We start from the raw sequence: 18,092 nt of genomic DNA on the forward strand, positions 1-18,092 counted from the left end.
AAAGCCCCTGTCATCTGAACCCCTGGAGCTACTCCAGTCATTATCAGATCCTCATTTTGAAATATTTAAAGTTGTTTCACTTACAAGCAGGAGAATGTTGACCTCATGCAAGGTCATGAAGGCAGATGGAACTAGCAGATTTCTGATATCTACAGTCCCTAAGGCAACCCGATCATGAGATGGCTAATCATCGTAACGGTGGTGGTACCCACCATTTATGGGCCACGTACTGGGCAATAGTACCAAACACTTTGCAGGTATTGTCCCACTTTTTCCGCACAGTAGTCCTACGACATCTTCCTTATCGTCATCTCAAAAAGCAAAGCAGTTCAGAGAGGCTGAGCAACCTGCTCTAGGTCACACAGCTAGCAAGTGTTCAACCCAGGATCTAAGCTTGGGTCCCTCCCAGCCTGAGGCCTTCAGATATTCCCTACAACAAACTTGCCTTCTCCCTGTTCCATGCTCCCCAGGGAGCCTCCTGAAGAAAAGCTGGTGTTCAGGAAGGGTGGGCTACAGACGAAACGGGACAGTCACCAGGTCCTTGGGAAATGCAGCACCCATGACAGCAAGTTCTCACTGTACATTAACAAACGGACATTCCAGCTTCGTACATCAGTCTCCAAAGTCGGGTTCATGTGAATCGGACTCTAAGAGAATCTGTCTTCTGAACGGGCAGAGCAAGACCCACATGTCTGGATGCTGATGAATTCCCTGTAGCAGTTTCTTAAACTTGAGTATTCATGGCAGCATTATTTAGAAGAGCCCCAAAGTAGAAATGACCCAAATGTCCATCAGTTGATGAACGGAGAAACAAAATGTAGCACGTCCCTGCAACGGAATAGTATTTGGCCATAAAAAAGAACGAAGTACCGATTCATGCTGCAACACGGATGAGTCCTGAAATCATTGTGTTAAGTGAAAGAAGCCAGACACAAAAGGCCGCTCCTGTAGGATTCCATTTAGATGAGATGTCCAGAATAGGTAAATCCATAAGAGACAGAAAGTAGATTAGTGGTTGCCAGGGGCTTGAGGGAGGGACGATAGGCAGTGACAGCCCATAGGTGTGGGTTTTCTTTTTAGGGGAGTGATAAAACATTCTGGAGTTAGACAGGGGGGGATGGCTGCACAACACTGTGAATATACTAAAAACCAGTGAATTGTTTTAAAAGGGTTTAACATTCTTTAAAAGGGTGAGTTTTGCAGTATACGAACAAGCTCCAGGGACTCTGATGCCTGCTGGAGCTTTTTAAAAATAACAGCTTTATTTTTAAAACTTGAAGCATGTATCAGATTCACCTAGAGTTTGTGAAAAATACAGATTTCTGGGCTCTCTGCTGCCGGGGAATCAGATTCAGTGAAACCTGAGGATCTGCATTTTAACAAGTTCCCAGGTGATGCAAGGCTGTAGGACCAGGCCCCCTGCTCTGGGGACCACAAGGGGGTGTGTGCCTCCTCTGGATCAGAGATGCCACGTGTCCCGCTCCACATCAGAGATGTCAACAATACACAAGAGGAAGAGAGTCACTGAATGTGACCCCCAAACATCTTAGGGCTCTTGACCACAGTGCCAACTATTTATCAAGGGTGCAGGCTGACTGGTGAGCGCGGGGGTTGGGACAGGCTGCCTACACCTGTCACTGCTGCAGGCATCGCGCGGTCGGTCAGGCACCCGCATGTTCTACCAGCCAAATGGCTCTCCGTCTTCCCAAAGTTTCCCCAAGTTCTCAGAGAAGCCACCGCGCCCAGGTGAGTGACGCAGCCCAGCGACTAAGGACAGAAAGGCCAATCTTGGCCAATCACCGGAGAATGAGCCTGAGCCGGTGAAGGTGCTCAGGGCCAACGCTCAAAGTCGGTCTGATTGCAGATATCAAAGAGGAAAACAGAAATTCATAAAGCGGCCCTCGTCGCTGGTTCTCAAGCTCAGCAAACCAAATCCAAAGGTGCAATCTTCTCGGGCTTTTCAAAAGCCACGTGATTGATAGTGCGGAAGGGAAGAGGTGCTGAAAACTCTGAGCCTGATGGATGGGTGGGGATGCAATCAGATGCATTTTCAGAGCCTCTTCCCTCTGACACCTGCCCTCATTCTCCACGGAGCCGGGCTCCAAACGCACCCCTGGACCACACCCTCATCTCCTCTACCTGGTGCTCCTATTCTTGCGGGAAGGAACGCAGCCTCGTGATGGATGTGTTCAATGTGATCATCCTCGCTTATGCACCAAACAAAAGCAAGATTGATGAACTCCGGGGAAGCACATTCACTGGCCTGATCTACGCCTTTTACCTTGGAGCAGGCAGCACAGCCTCCAAGCGCATGTCAACATCTTTGGCATTTGTGTCAATAGGACCTTGATTCTCTAAAGGCTGAAAGGGGTTTTCATGGGTGAGCGCTCAGAGCCAGCTCAGGGTTTTTAGAGTCCCCGCTCAAAGCCTCCAGGTGACTTCTTTTGCATCTGTTGGCTCTTTTCATCTCTAGATACCACCCTCCGGTGAGGGCAGGGGAAAAAAAGACTTTCTCCACCTGCGTAAGGAAGAAATGGGATGTTAAAGGCATGGGGGTTGCGGGGAGGGGCTGCTCCCACGCGCTGGAAAGAGCAAGGTTCTGCTTCCCGAGTTCCCATCTCCGCTTTGCCCCTGGCCGCGTCTCTTACCCTGAGATCGTTCCCTTATTTACTTCCAATATGAGAATTTAAACAGCAGCCCTGCGAGGTGGGCTGTCAGAGTTAATAAAAACTCCTGAGTCCGTTGTGCTGTGCCTGGTTACCATCCTGGCTCGGCTACATGTCAGCTGTAAAACTTTGGGCAAATTCTTGCTGTGTCTCTTTGTGCCTCACCGGTTCCTCAGAGGCTTAACCAAGCACTTAGAATGATGCTTAGCACTTAGAAGGTGCTTAATTAAATATTTAATTTAGCACTTAATTAATATCCCTCTCCGCTTATTCCGTTCAGCCTCAGAGTACAGCAGATAAGGCATGAATAGTCCGTGCTCATTATTTGGAATCAAAAGTCTTGGGGGTGTCTAACTGTACTGGGTTGAGGTGCCCCCGCCCGGCCCCAGCAAGTAAATGTGTGTCCACCCAGAACACAGAGATACACAGAAGCAGCGGGACATGGTATCACAGGCACGGAGAACGCCTGGAAGGACAGGCAGAGACTGAAGTGGTGTTATCTACAAACCAGGGAATGCCACAGAGGGCTGGCAAGCACCAAAAGCTATAGGAAGAGTCAAGGAAGGATCCTGCTCCAGACGCATCAGAGAGAGGGCACCGCCTTGCCGGTAACCTGACCTCAGACCTTCAGCCCCGGAACCAGGAGAGAATAAATAAATGTCTTTTGTTTTCAGCGCCCCAGTTTGTGGCACTTTGTTGGGGCAGCCTCGGGGAAACCGCAACACCTAATACCAAGGGAAGCCCGGTTGTGCATCCCTGTACCTCCAGGCCCACGGGAGCCCGCTGACCACGCCCATCGGCCACGCCCACCGGCCACGCCCACCCCTCCATTCTTGCATCTGACTTCAGCCACCCGGTTGAGGGTTGAGAGGGGCCTAAAGTAGCGGTCAGCAAACTTGGAGAGTAAAGCACCAGAAAGAAATATTTCAGACTCTGTGGGCCGTTCAGTCTCGGTCGCAACTACTTAACTCTGCCGCTGTGGTGCAGAAGCACCCACGGACCATACGCCTGGCCGTTTTCCCATAAAACTGTTTATGGACGCTAAAATTAATTTCATATAATGTTCACACGTCATTAAATATTATTATTCTTTTGATTTTTACACGTATTTAAAAGTGTAAAACTACATTCTTAGCTTTTCAGCCATGCAAACACAGGCAGGGGGCCGGACTTTGTTTTTCAATGGAGGTGAAATTCACGTTAACAGAAAATGATCTTAGTATATGTGCTGCCGAAGCGAGCACAACAGAAAATGATTTTAATGTGTACGGTTCAGCGGCATTTAGTATCTCGACAGTGTCGTGAAAACGTCACGCTCTCTCTACGTCCAAACGGTAATCAGAACCCCCAAAGGAGACTGGTCAAGCAGCCGCTCCCCATTTTCTTCCCCCAGCCCCTGGCGACCACCAATCTGCTTTCTGTCTCTACCGATTCACATTTTCAGGACACTTCATATGAATGGAATCATTCTCTGTGTAGATTTTTGTCTGGCTTCTTAACTTAGAATAGTGTTGTTGTCATTTTTTTTAGGTTTATTTATTTTGAGAGAGAGAGAGAGAGCAGGGGAAGGGCAGAGAGAGCAGGAGAGAGAGAGAGAGAGAGAGAGAGAGAGAGAGAGAGAGAGAGAATCCCAAGCAGGCTCCACACTTGTCAGCACAGAGCCTGATGTGGGGCTCAAACTCATGAACCGGGAGATCATGACCTGAGCTGAAATCAAGAGTTGGATGCCCAACTGACTGGGGCCCCCAGATGTCCCCCCTAGCATGGTGTTTTTGAAGCACATCCATGTTGTTTCAGGTGTCTGGGCTCCGTTCCTTTTGATGACTGAATAACAGTCCATTGTAGGGAGAGACCGCATTTCATTTATTCCTTCACCCACTGATGGGTACGAGTGGTTTCCACCTTTCGACTACTGTGAATAATGCTGTTATGAACATTTGTGTACAAGTAAGTATTTGTTTAAAAACCTGTGTTCAGGGGTGCCTGGGTGGTTCCATTGGTTAAGCATCCGACCCTGGTTTCAGCTCAGGTCATGATCTCATGGTTCGTGGGTTCGAGCCCCATGTTGGGCTCTGTGCTGACATTGTGGAGCCTGTTCGGGATTCTCTCTCTCTCTCTCTCTCTCTCTCTCCCTCTCTGTCTCTGCTCCTCCCCTGCTCATGCTCATGCTCTCTCTCTGTCTCAAAAATAAACTTAAAAAATAAATCAATAAAAATAAAACAAAAGCCTGCTTTCAGTTCTTCTGGGTGCATATGTAGCAGTGGAATTACTGGGTTGTGTGGTCATTCTAAGGTCTCGCCTTCCGAGGAACCGTTTTCCACGGTGGCTGCACGCTGTGTTGCTGTCGATGGGCCAGATCTGACCCGCAAGCCAAACACGGTTTGCCAGTCCTCGATCTAGAGCGAGGATATGAAATCTCAGTGCCTGCAAGTCAGACAAGTGAGACAGACAAGTTAGAAAAAAAACATGGGCCCTCTCGGTTTTTCGATCGTTTTCCTAATTTTTATAGGGATATGGATGCAGGAAATTGTTCATGAACATTAATGCTACATATTATCAGTATGTATAATATAAAATCATACAGAATAGAATTAGAATAGAATAGAATAGAACAGAACAGAATATATATTACAACGGTATGTATATAGTACTAAGTGGCAGCTGACATTCTGCCTCGTTAATGGGGAGACACCAGGAATGGGAGGAACTGTAGCAAGTTGGAGACCATGTGCCAATGTAAAGGGGGGTGACAACCCCTGACCTCTGGTCCTTTATGGCCAAGCAGGAACATGCGTCCTGCTTGCTGGATTTTCTGGATTCTTCCACGAGAAACCGGAAATTCAGACTTTTATATGAAATTTCCTAACTTTTAAATGCTGACCATTAATTCAGGGAAAGATTAACTCGTTTGCAGGGACCAAGCAAAACATAACTGCAGGCCACATTCAAGACTTCCGATCTCTCGTGTTTTCTTCTAATATTGTTGGTGGCTTCTTCTCAAGAAGGAGTCAAACACATTCGCGGGGATTTCGGTGGCTCTGCATGTTCCGAGGTTCTCCCAAGAGTCTGTTGGCGGACAGACAGGTGCACCCTAACTTAGAGTGCGTGTTATCATGGCAACGATAACATTGGTTATCAATCAATCAAATCAACGATGGTTGATTTGAGTTTGAAGGACACTCTCAGCAAGCCAACAAGGTTCCTACGTCCACAAGGTCCTTCCAGTGTTGCCGACAAGGATCTCAAACTTCTTACCCCATCACTCGGAGGCAGGGAGTCCACCGGACTAAATTACAGTGGGTTTATTTTATGTCTCACATAGATTCCAGAAATAAGCAAAAGAAGCCAAAGAAGGAACAGTGAGGCTGAAGTGAAGAGGGTTCATCCATAAAAGGAAGAAGGGCTCTGAAATGTTAAGGGAGGGCATTGGGAGATCTGCAAAGAAGCTTTGCCTGTTGGCGGGAGCCCAGGGCTGGGGATCAGGCTGGGCTTTAGGGGTGCTCTGCTACTAACTAGAGCCAGTCACATCACCTCCCCGTGCCTCAGTTTCCTCAGCCGTTAAATGGAGACCATGGTAAGCATTCTTCTTGCTTCTCTGACTGCAAGTTGAAAGCATTTGGGGTTGTGAGATATAATTCAGCTTCTTCAGGTACTTCTCACATACACCACAATGACCCGAGAGATGCTCCATGAAGAAGACGGTGAATCCATGATCGTTAAGTTTTGAAAAGTCATAGTGGATATTAAGAATATTACAAGCTTTGTAAAGCCTTGTAGGAAAAGAGACCGCATTTAACTTGTTAGAACCCGGAATTTTTTTTAGAACTCAGGATCTTCAAACTTGTTTGAGCCTGGAATTCTCTCTTCTCCCCATGATGCCTATGAACATCCCATGTAACTACTCTTCAACAAACACAAGGGACGCTCAGGAGTACCACTCCTTGGATGTGGCTGGTCCACTTGGCCTGTGACCACCGGAAGCTTCTAGTCAGCTTTCATTTGCCCCGCGTTGCCTTTAGTCCCCAGCTCCTGGCTCCCCCCTCCAGCCATAACCCTCATCTCTGGAAAAGGAGGAAGGGTCAGAGAGGTTCCCTCTAGGGAAGGGCAGGATGGGAAAAGTCCCCCAAATGGACCCACTAATAAGGGTGACAGCAAGAGCTCACATGTCCCTGGGGCATGATGAGGAAGTTACTTCTCTCTCTTGTTCTGTCTCCTTGTTGTGGATGGTAATGTCTGCATCCCAGTGGGGTGGCCCTGGCTGGGGTGGGACCCCACGAGGTAACTATGTGTGCAAATGGTTAGGACAGAGCCTAGTGCCCAGGAGAGCTGAACAGATAAAAGTTGAACAGTTAAAAAATTTAAATAAAGCAGCAAATCCTTGGTACCCAAGCAAAACATCAATGGTCTCTGCTATGGGCTGAATATTTGCTTCCCCCCCAACCCCACCCCTAAATTCATATGTTGAAACCCTAACCCAGAATGTGATGGGTTTAGGAGACAGGGCCTTTGGGAGGCAACAAGGTGGTGAGGGTGGGGCCGTCATGAATGGGATTAGTGTCTTTACAGAACGACATGAGACAGTGCTTTGTCTCTCTGCTCTCTGCCAGGTGAGAATACAAGGAGAAGCCGGTCATCTGTAAACCAGGAAGCAGGTTCTCATCAGTTCTCATGTCTGCCAGCATCTTAATCTTGAACCCTCAGACTCCAGAACCGTGAGTGATGGATTTATGTCATTTAAGCCACCCATTCCCATTAAGCCACTGGGCTTGGATCTGGGAATATGAGGTCTCTTTCCTTTAGAAGCAAATAGTCCCTTCCGAACGTGTGTCTTCGCCACCAGGAAGCAAGGGGAAACTGATGTAGTAGTGATGAATGAACACAGGGGACAGGGGAAGACAGAGTCCCCAGCTGGGGAGGGAGAAGGTCCCTCTCTACCCACTCGGCTTCCCTGCTTGCCTCCCAGACTTCTGACCGGCCTGGAGTCCACGAGCACTTGTGTAGGTGACGGGACCCTGGGCAGCAGCCAGGCCTGTCCCAGGGCGGCACCTGCAGGCTGATGTGTCCTGTGTCACCGGGCTCAATGACCACACTCTCCTCAAGAACGAGAGATGTATCTGTTTCACCTCAGCCTCCCAGATGCTGGCCCAGGATCTGTGTGGCTCAGACTGGTCACTGCTGAAGGTCTATTTGCATTAAACTAAGGTAGGGGTTAGGTTACTTTGCACAGAGGAAATCCCTCTAATATTAACTAATGACCACAACTGAGATGTGCTCAGTATACTAACAGCTTAGTACGTATGACCCCATTTGGTCTTCCCAATGGCCGTGGGGAAGGGGCACGGATATCCCCCTCTGCAGACAACAAAACCGAGCTCAGAGAGGTGCACAGCTGGCGGAAGGCAGAGCCAGCATGAGACTCAGGGTGGAACCCTTCCAGAAGGCTCCAAACTGCAGGGTGTGTGGCAGCCTTGAGGGGTTTATGCCCCCCCCTGGTGTGAGGACCTGAGAGCCCTCACCTCTCTGAGCCCCCTGATCTCTCCCCCAGTGGAGGGGATCTCCGGGGGGATCAGGCAAAGCTCAGAGCTGCCTGGCCTCATGCTCCACCCCCCATCTTGCATCAGCAGACCTCCCTGGAAAGGAAACTTCAAAGAAGCAAAGGGCAGGCTTGATGGGCAGAGGGTGACAGTGTCGGGTGTTCGGCTGACAGGAGACTAACCCACGGGTTCTGTGGATCTGAGGCCAACCGACAGGTATGACAGACGGGTACAGGGTTTCTGACACCACTGGTGCCCCTCTGGAGAGAGCAGGGCAGAGTCTGGGCACAGTGGCTGCCACTGTGGGTTGTCGCTAAGGCCCCTGAAGCGTGAGCAATGGTTCCTCAGCCTGGGTGCCCAGCCCACAGGGACAGCACCGCGTGGGGCCAGCTCAACCCTGCAAGGGGAGCACCCCCCCCCACCAGGGAATATTATCTAACCTCCCTGAGCCTCAGTTTCTTCCTCTGTACAATGGAGCTGAAAACAGTGCCTACTTCCTGGCCTCGTTAAGGGCCTACCAAGTGCCTAATGATGGCTCACGCTTGCCAGTGTTGCATTACAAGCTCTCCTGGACCACAGGCTCCTCAAAGACGTGGCTGTGTCTTACTCCGTGCCTAGAGGTATCCGGCACATAGTAGCTGCTCAATTAAGGGAAAAATGCAAACAAATGAATGAAACCTTGGGTCATTTTTTTGTCACCTCCTGATGCAGATATATGAGGTGTCACAATTACAATTTTCAAGACAAGGACGTCTCAGCTCAGAGAACAGAGATACTTGCTCAAGAATGCAAGCCTGGCAGGTGTGACCAGATCCCAGAACTCTGAGAAAACAGCGTCAGGGCTGCTACTCCAGTCGGCACAGGAAGGACAGTGTCAGGGACCCACAAAAAGTGCTTTTTCATCTAAATTAGAAGAAAGAGGAGTATACTAACAATGAGTCTATAATAACGAAACCAGCATGGATCACAGCTGTCTTGAAGCCAACAAAGTCACAAAAAAACAATTTTAGAGTTAGAAACAAATTTAGAGTTAGAAAAAAAACCAATTTTAATGGAGGACAGTGCTCGTGAAAGTAAATGTGCCTTGGGCCCCCCCGGACAGTGTGGATCTCTGTGGGGACACCCCCATGAGAAACAGCATAGAGCTAAGCACTGTGAGGCCTGGGATGGACACGGCTGGGGGCCAACAGCTCAGACTGGGGTGCACAGGGGATTCTAGGAGCCTCTTTCTTACCTTCCAACAGCAGGAAGCAGAGCCTTCCCTGACATTTCCCCCACACCCTGCATTTCCCCACTACTCCGTACCCCCCACCCCTCTCCCTCTTTTCCCCGCTTCTCACGTCGGTCCTGACTTCAAACAGACACCTCTAGGCCTGGGGAAGAGGCATGTGATTTGGGAGCCAAGGGGCCTATTGATTTCATGCACTGGCTCCTGAAGAGGCTGAACCTGGGTTCAAATCCCAGCTCTGCTACTCTGTAACTGAGAGAGCCCGGGCAAATGACTTCATCTTCCCCTGCCTCAAGCTGCTCATCTTTAAAATGGGTATAAAGGGGTGCCTGGGTGGTTCAGTCGGTTAAGTGTCTGACTCTTTATGTCAGTTCAAGTCATGATCTCTCACTCGGGAGACCGAGCCCCGTGTCATGCTCCACACAGGGCGTGAAGCCTGCTTGAGATTCTCTCCTTCTGCCCCTCCCCAGCTTGAGCTTGTGCCCTCTCTCTCTCTCTCTCTCAAACAAACTAATTAATTAATTAATTAAATGGGGATAAGAACATTCTACAGGGGTGATACGAGACTAAACAAGATGACAATCCAGGTACAGTGGCTGGCATATAATAAACGTTCAATACATAGTATCTGTTCCCTCTGTCTGACAAGAATCTTCGAGCAATCTTCAAACCCAGCGGTTGGCAACCTGGCTGGAAGGCCTTCCTCTAAGAATAGTCCTTACACTTTTACATGGTTAAAAGCAAACCTTTTAGGGACGCCTGGGTGGCTCAGTCGGTTAAGCGTCTGACGTCACCAGTTCGAGCCCCGCGTCGGGCTCTGGGCTGACAGCTCAGAGCCTGGAGCCTCTTTTCCCTCTCTGTGTCTCCCCCTCTCTCTGCCCCTACCCTGCTCACGCTCTCTCCCGCTCTCAAAAATAAACATTAAAAACAATTAAAAACCAAACTTTTTAAAGGTTTTGTGACCTGCAAAAATTATACGAAATCCAAATTTCAGTGCCCACGAATAAAGTTTTTTTGGAACACAGTCACACCTCTTCCCTTCTGCCTTGTCTGCGGCTGCCTTTGCACTGTAGTGACAGAAACCATGTGGCAGCGTTTCTCAACTGTGGCACCACTGACATCTGGGGCTGGGTAAATCTTTGTGGTGACGGCCACCCTGTGCATCGTAGGATGTGGGTCTGTACCCAAGAGATGCCCCGTGGCATTCCTTCCCCACTTGTGATAACCAAAGACGTAGAAAAATCACCCCAGTTGAAAACTACCGCGTACGGTCCGCAAAACCTAAGCTATTCATTATCTGGCCCTTTATGGAAAAAGTCTGCCAGCTGGAGCTAACCCAGCTTCCTGGTTGCACGGTGAGTCACGGTGACTGGGGTGGGGAGCGGGTACAGACATGCCCAGACATACCCAGCTGGACAGTGGGAGACCCAGGACGGCTTTAGTGGTTTTCTTCTTTTTGTATGTTTTTCTGAGCATTCTCTCTACTATGTTACCCAGCCTCCTGGGTAGGAAGATTTTTAGCTTTCAGAGAGTATAAATCAATACAATTTTCATACGGTAATTTGGCAATATAATTCAATAGCTTTATAAACAGGCACACTCTGTGACACAGAAATTTCTCTACTAAAAAATGCCTCCTAAGGAAATAATCGTGGATGTATACCAAGCTCTGGAGCTATGCAGATTCTTTTGAAATTGTAGGACTAGTTCGAATGCCCCCAAATAGAACACAATCCAAACGTCAAACAATAAGGAAATGGGTAAATACAACACAGGACATATATTGATATGGCACTATGTGGTCATTAAAATTTATCCCAATTAGAAAAATTACTCTCTCTCTCTCTCTCTCTCTCTCCAGAGAGAGAAATAGAGAGATACTGAAGACATACACATTTCAAAATATTAACAAGAACTCTTGAGTGGTGAGGCTACTTTCACAATAGAGCATTATCAGTGTTGAGTGAAAAATGAGCTACTGTTGTTGACCATAATTTTTCAAAGAACCTGGAAACAATCCCTCTTCTCCCTCTTCCTCTGACCCGCAGCACCATGTATTAGCTTGAAACGAAGCCTGGGAAAGTATGAACTTGTGAGGTTGGGGGCAAGTGTCAAAAGGAAGCTGGGTGGGGCCACCATGACTTGGTTCAGATTTACAAAAGAAAGCTTAGAAAATCACGCAGGGTGTGGTAAGGCCAGGGTTCGCCTCTGGTCTCGAAACCAGTCAAATCAAGGTGTGCCCCTGCTATGGACAGAAATCAGTCAGTCCTTGAAACACACACACACACACACACACACACACACACACTCACACAATGTGTATCCACTGCAGACCCCTGCTATCAGCAAGCAGGTTGGCGAGAGGCTGGGTCATGGCATAGGTAGGCGTCCGCAAAGCTTATGTTCAGGGGGAAGCAGAAGGGAAAGGGACACTCTCTGGCCAGGAGCAGGTGCTGAGCAGAAGTGACAGGTGAACCGGTGCTCAAAGAACATGCTGGAACGTCTTCTAATAATCACTTCCTAAACCCCTGGTCTACTGGAGAACCATGGGTAATTCTAACCAGTAATAATTCAAAATCACATGTGTATCCAGCCTTAAAAAGGAAAGAAATTCTGACACGGGCTACAACATGGGTGAACCTTGAGGACATTATGCTGAAAGAAGCCAGTCACGAAAGGATAAATCTTATATGATTCCATGGATATGAAGTATTTAGAGTAGCCACGTTCTTAGAGACAGAAGCTATAACGGTGGTTGCCAGGGGCTGAGGGAGGGGAAAGTGGTCTTAGTCATTTAATGGGGACAGAGTTTCAGTTGGGGAAGGTGAGAAAGTTCTCAAGACGGATAGTGATAATGGCTGCACAACAATGTGAATGCATTCACAGTAAAAGCATTCTAGAAGCTCTCTAGAAAACAGAAATTTTAATTTGTTCTAAGATAGACAAATGGGAAGTCACAGAAGAAAATCCAACAGCCGATCTGTTTATGAAACAATGCTTAACTTCTTACTAATCCTTAAATAATTGCCCATTAACACCAAACTGTTTCCACCTATCAAGTTGGAAAATGTTGATGGAGACTGATAGTTCCCAGGGCTGGTGGAGGGATAGGAAAGGACTCTCTCATGCTTTCTTGGTGGGGCTGTAAATCAGCACAACCTTATTGGAAAGCAATTTGTTGGAATCTATCAAAATTCCATATGCACACACCCTCTGGCCTAACAGTTCTACTTCAGTAGAGACTGTTGTTTGTCAGACGCATCACTGGCCAGATTCTCCCAACTCCAATGCCTCCCAGACCCTCAGCTGCTCTCTCTGCCCCAGTGGCTACCCTGCAAGCTGATTCCACACGTCAGGTGTGGTTTAGCCACATCAGGCCGATTAACTGCACATCCAGAACCTCTGGAGTCTCCCACTCTGGATGCAGAGGAGACACCAAGCCACAAAGCACGGGGCCTGGCCTCTATGAGCACCTGTTAAATGGGCCGGATGATACAACCTAAACGTATAAGGAGATTAATGCACTGTGAGTGAACCATGACCCTTGAAGATGGATGGTGAGAAGCAGCTAGGCAGATCCATTTTCTCTCCCTTCCCTTCTTAGTGGACTGTTCTTGAGGCATGGTTGCTCTGCGACACCTGTCCTAGGACATCCCATGTGGAAGAACAGATGCACCTGCTGAATGACGGCCATGGCCCTTTGTGGCTCACAATGCATCAGTGGCTGGGGTGGGGGTAGGTAATGCATCACCTCGCACTGCCTCTCCTTCTGCCCTGCCTCATTTTCCATATCCCTCACTCTCAATGCCCTGGAACTGTACCTCCCTAATAAAGCATTAGCACTTAACCCTTGCCTCAGGCTCTGTGTTCAGAGGCAGGTTAAAACAAGTAGGATTGTGCTCAGAGACCTAGACACAAAACATCGTGGCACTGACACAGTGAAAAGCTGAGTAGAAGAGGGGAGCAAACAAGTTATGATGCATCCAAAGTATGAAATACTGTATGTTAATGCCATACACATATATGTATTGATATTAAAAGATGTCCTCCATAGATTAAGTGAAAACATACACGGTGTAGGATAACACATGTTTAACTCAATCTTAAAAGTAGAACACTTGTGTATAGAAAAACAATCAGGCAGAATTCACCCAAACTGGTTTAACTGGACATATTCTGGGATTGGAATTTGATCGTTTTACTTGATACTCTTGTTTATTGTTTAAATTTCTTGCAATAAGCATAAATGATCTTCTGCAGCTGAAATAAGTAAGCTGTAAAAATTTAGAGCAAACTTGTTCTAAGAAGGAGACACACAGAAGGAAGCACCACAAATGGGTAACTGAGAATTGACTGCACTTGTTCAGGCTCGACAAAAAATGCTCTGCAACTCTGGAACACAGCTCCCTCCGTGGGCTGCTCAGAACACTGATTCCTTATCTGATAAAATGTGAATTTAATCTCGCTATTAGGAGCAAATAATTGATCCTGTTGCAACAGGAAGCTACCAGAAGATAAAAGGGGAAGCTGTTGACATCTCCATGTGAGAAAGGCCTCTTAATATCTTGTGCCGTCCTTTTGTGCGTTCAACTGTGGGAACTTGGGGAGAGGAAAATGAATCAACATTACAGGGCTGGCTTTTCATTTACACCCATGAAATAATTTTGACGGTCGCTCATAAGTGTTTAACTAATGTTTATTCTGGAAATGTCACCACTGCCTCTGAAATTTACTTTGATATTCTCTGAGTGTTATCTCTCTATTAATAGGTGAGTATGGATAGACTTGTTCTCTGCTTCCTGTCCTGACATCTTTTTTGATGTGCTAAGACTCGGCCTGAATTTGATAGCAGTGGTGGCAGGTGAGATAAAATTTATCTTAAAAGAAAATCTGTTTAGTTCTCTTCTCCTCCCACCCCAAATACACACTGGGGATGTCCAGGGTACCGCTGGCTCCTGCGGTGTTCCCTACGCCAGTCTACCTGCAATGGCGGGGGGGGGGGGGGGCGGGGGGATGAATCTTGGGGTAACAGCAGAGGTGACCACCCACTCTGTTTTCTCCTGGTGCGACACACCCAGCGTGCATGAGAACAGGAGAGAAGCATGTTCCCTTCTCTCCAGTTACACACACCCACACAGGCATCATATCCCATTTTGGTCTAGAAGAACCTGTGCCTTCAAGACATTGTAGCAGCTCAGGGACAGGGGTTGCATCCTGCTCAATGACCCAGTGATATCTGTTAACCAATATCAAATGCGTTGCTCTTCTTTGCTACTCTTCCTCCACTACCTGCCCACCACCAAAGCCTCCAGTCTTCAGGAAAACACCAGCTTATGACCATGTCCACCTCGAGAAAGCAGACTGGAAAGACCAGTGCGACATAGACAGGTCGAGACGAGCTTGTGTGAAACTAGGGCTGCCATGGCACGAGGACACTCAAGCAGCCATAATGGAAGATTCTTGTGGGAGGACCAAAGCTGTCCTGCCAAAAGCCAGCACCAGCTTGCCAGCCATATGAGTGCACCATCTTGGAGGCGGGCCTTCCAGCCTCTGCTATGGTCACATGTTGAGATCCCAGCCTCCAAAGGTGATAGTATTAACTAGTGGGGTTTTGGGAAGGGCTTAAGCCTGAGGGTGGAGCCCCGATGAATGGAATTCATGCCTTATAAAAAGAGGCTCTGGGAAGCTCCCTAGCTCCTTCCACCATGTGAGGACATAGCAAGAAAGTGCTGGCTATGAACCAAGAAGAAGGTCTTCATCTGTCTATGCTGACACCATGATCCAGGACTTCCAGCCTCTAAAACTGGGAGAAGTAAATATGTGTTGTCTACAGACTACCTAGTAGTCTGTGTCATTTGGTGACGGCAGCCCCAGTGGAGGAAGACTGTTTTTGGTCAAGACTCAGGTGAGACCACAGCCCCAACAACACCTTGAATGTGCTTTCATAAAAGACCTTTATCCAAGACTGCTCAGCTCAGCTGCTCCAAAATTCCTTACAGAACTGGGAGATAATAAACCCATGCTGTTTCAAGCTACTAAGTTTCGAGATAATGTGTCATGCAACAGATAACACATACAGATTTTAAGGAGAAAGAATTCAGGGCCTGGTACAGTGCTTCAAAAGTATTTTTGTAAGTATTTCAATAATGATGAATCATTAAATGAGTGAATTTCAAAAAAAAAAAAGGGGAAGAAAATAGTCACCAAAATCCAGATAGGTAAGTGGCCCTCCACCCCCATGCACCATAAGAGAAATGTATTTTCTTCATTCACATAATACGAGGACTTAGGTTCTTGTATACGGGTGGAAGAAACTGAGTAACTCCAGAGGGCTATAGAATTTAGGGTGCTGGGTTCTCAGGCCTGCCTTTGTCTATGAGAATAAGGAATGCAAGGGGTACCAGTGAGCTTATGAGTACTATGATGTAGCACTCAGATACCCATTCCCAGCAACTGCCCTTAGCTAAAGAAAGCAGCCTTGCCCAAAATCATACTCCATCCCTGGAAACAGCCCACTAAAAGCTGGTCACATAGTGATGTCACATAAAGGGGTTCTTCAGCCCAGTTCAGAACAAGTCTGCATTGCCAGCCCAACCTCTGACTACTCTGTGAATCCAACGCGGTCCTTACTGAGACTGTATCATAGCCCAACTTCTGTCCAATTTTGCATCCTTCACTCCCTCACTGCTGTTGATTCCAAGAGTGCTCCTTAAGAAACTTCCTACATGCTAATTCCCATCTCAGATTCTGCTTCCCAGGGAACAATCTATAACACATGGCAAATCAGGGAAAGAAAGCTAGGCTCCATGACTCATCTCCCTTTCTTTTTTCTCTTCCTTCCTTCTTTCCTTTCCTTCCTTTCCTTCCTTCTTCCTTCCTCCCCTCCTTTACCCTCCCCTCCCACATGCATACTTGTAATGAGCAATGGCTGAGAGCCCTCCATGAACCAAGATTTGGTTATGTAGCCCACTGGTCCTAGCAGTTTTACAAGATGTCCTTGGGTATAGTTTTCTTTGTATTCATTCTGCTTGGGATTCAAGGCACTTCGTGAAGCTGTAACTGGATGTCTTTTGTCATTTTAGGAAAATTCTCCATTATTAGTTCTTCAAACTTTTTGTCCCAGTCTTTGTCTCCTTTCCCTCTGGAATCCCAATTATAAATATGTTAGACAATTCTGACATGTCCATAAATCTCATATGCATTCTCTTCAGTATTTTTTATCTTAATGTTCCCTTTGTGGCTCAGTCTGGATATTTTCTTCAGACTCATCTTCCAGTTCATTAATTCTCTCTTCCAGTGTGTCCGACTTGTTGTCAAATCTGCCATGCTGAATTATTAATTTCAGTCACAATATTTTTGAGTCCTAGAATGTCCATTTGATTTGTTTACAGTTTCTAGATCCCTGCTGAAATTCTCCACCTTGTCATTGAATTTCTTATGTATCTTAATCATAGTTATTTAAAATCCATGTCTTACCAGGAAATATGAGCTGATAACTACAATGACATAGATGAATTTCCAAAACATTATGCTGAGAGAAAGAAAAGAAGCCAGACACTAAAGAGTACATACTGTATAAATCAGTGTATATGAAACTCAAACACATAAAATAATGTACAGCGACAAAGAGAAGAGAAGTGGTTGATGGGACATGAGGAAAGGACAGACTAACTGCAAAGGTATATGAGAGAACTTTTTGGGGCGATGAAGATGTTCTGTTTCTTCATTGTGGTGGTGCTTACACAGGTGTGCATACACTTGTCAAAACGCATCCAATGGTAAATTTAAATGGGAGCAAATGATTACACCTCAATGGTGTTGGCTTTAGAAAACCTAAATTAGACCTAGACCATTTAGGGAGACAGCTCCTAATTCCAGCAAATCCCATAAAAAATGAATGAAGAAATTAACTCATGCAAACTAAAAGATAAAGCCCATGTTTGATAACTCATATATCTGGATCTCCTCTGGGTCTGCCTTTAGCTCCTGGTTTTAAGTCATGTGGTTTTGCCTCCTAATATGCCTGGTAATTTATACTTTTATTGAATTCCTAAAATTGTGTATGAAAATTGAGATAATTTGAGTTTCTGGATGATGTTATTTTTCTCCAGAGAGGGTTGAAATTTTGCTTTTGGCAGGCAGTTAAGAGAGGGCAAATCACATTAATCCAATCAGGGACCGAGCAGAGTTGAAGCTCAGCTTCATTTTTATAAGCACTGGCCTATTTCCATTTCTAGTTTCCCCTTCCTCCTAGAGTGCAGCCCCTCAGGATTCCTACTGGACACACTGGTATCTACCAGCACCCCCTTCTGCTTATCTTGAGCTCCAACGTTTGCTCCCCGGCTTCATGAGATGCAGGAAGTTCTCAGCTTTCTCAGTCTTTCAGCTGCCATTTTGGAAATCAGTCATACTTGGAGGGGAAAAGCAATGCCAAATGTTGGGCTCACTTCTCTGTGCTTCTTTTCTTTCTGGAACCCTCACTACTTGAGTAGCATGCTGATGCCTTCAACCAAATCTTAAAAACTGTTTTGTCAAACTTTTCTAGTTATTCTTGTGAGGAGGGTTGGTCCATGAAAGAACAGGGCACCATTGCTGAACACAGAAATTTCTGCTCGACCCTGGGGAGACACAGATCCCAAATCAGCCCCTGCCTTCAAGAAACTT

General features: G+C 46.9%; 1 protein-coding gene across 5 annotated transcripts in view; it reads right to left on the reverse strand.

Annotated features, from left to right (window-relative positions):
- Positions 1 to 18,092, reverse strand: part of KSR2 (kinase suppressor of ras 2) — a 434,193-nt gene that overhangs the window by 129,245 nt on the left and 286,856 nt on the right. The gene's annotated exons all lie outside the window — the stretch shown is intronic.

This window comes from Panthera leo, chromosome D3, assembly GCF_018350215.1.
Source record: "Panthera leo isolate Ple1 chromosome D3, P.leo_Ple1_pat1.1, whole genome shotgun sequence".
Classification (NCBI taxonomy): Eukaryota; Metazoa; Chordata; class Mammalia; order Carnivora; family Felidae; genus Panthera; species Panthera leo.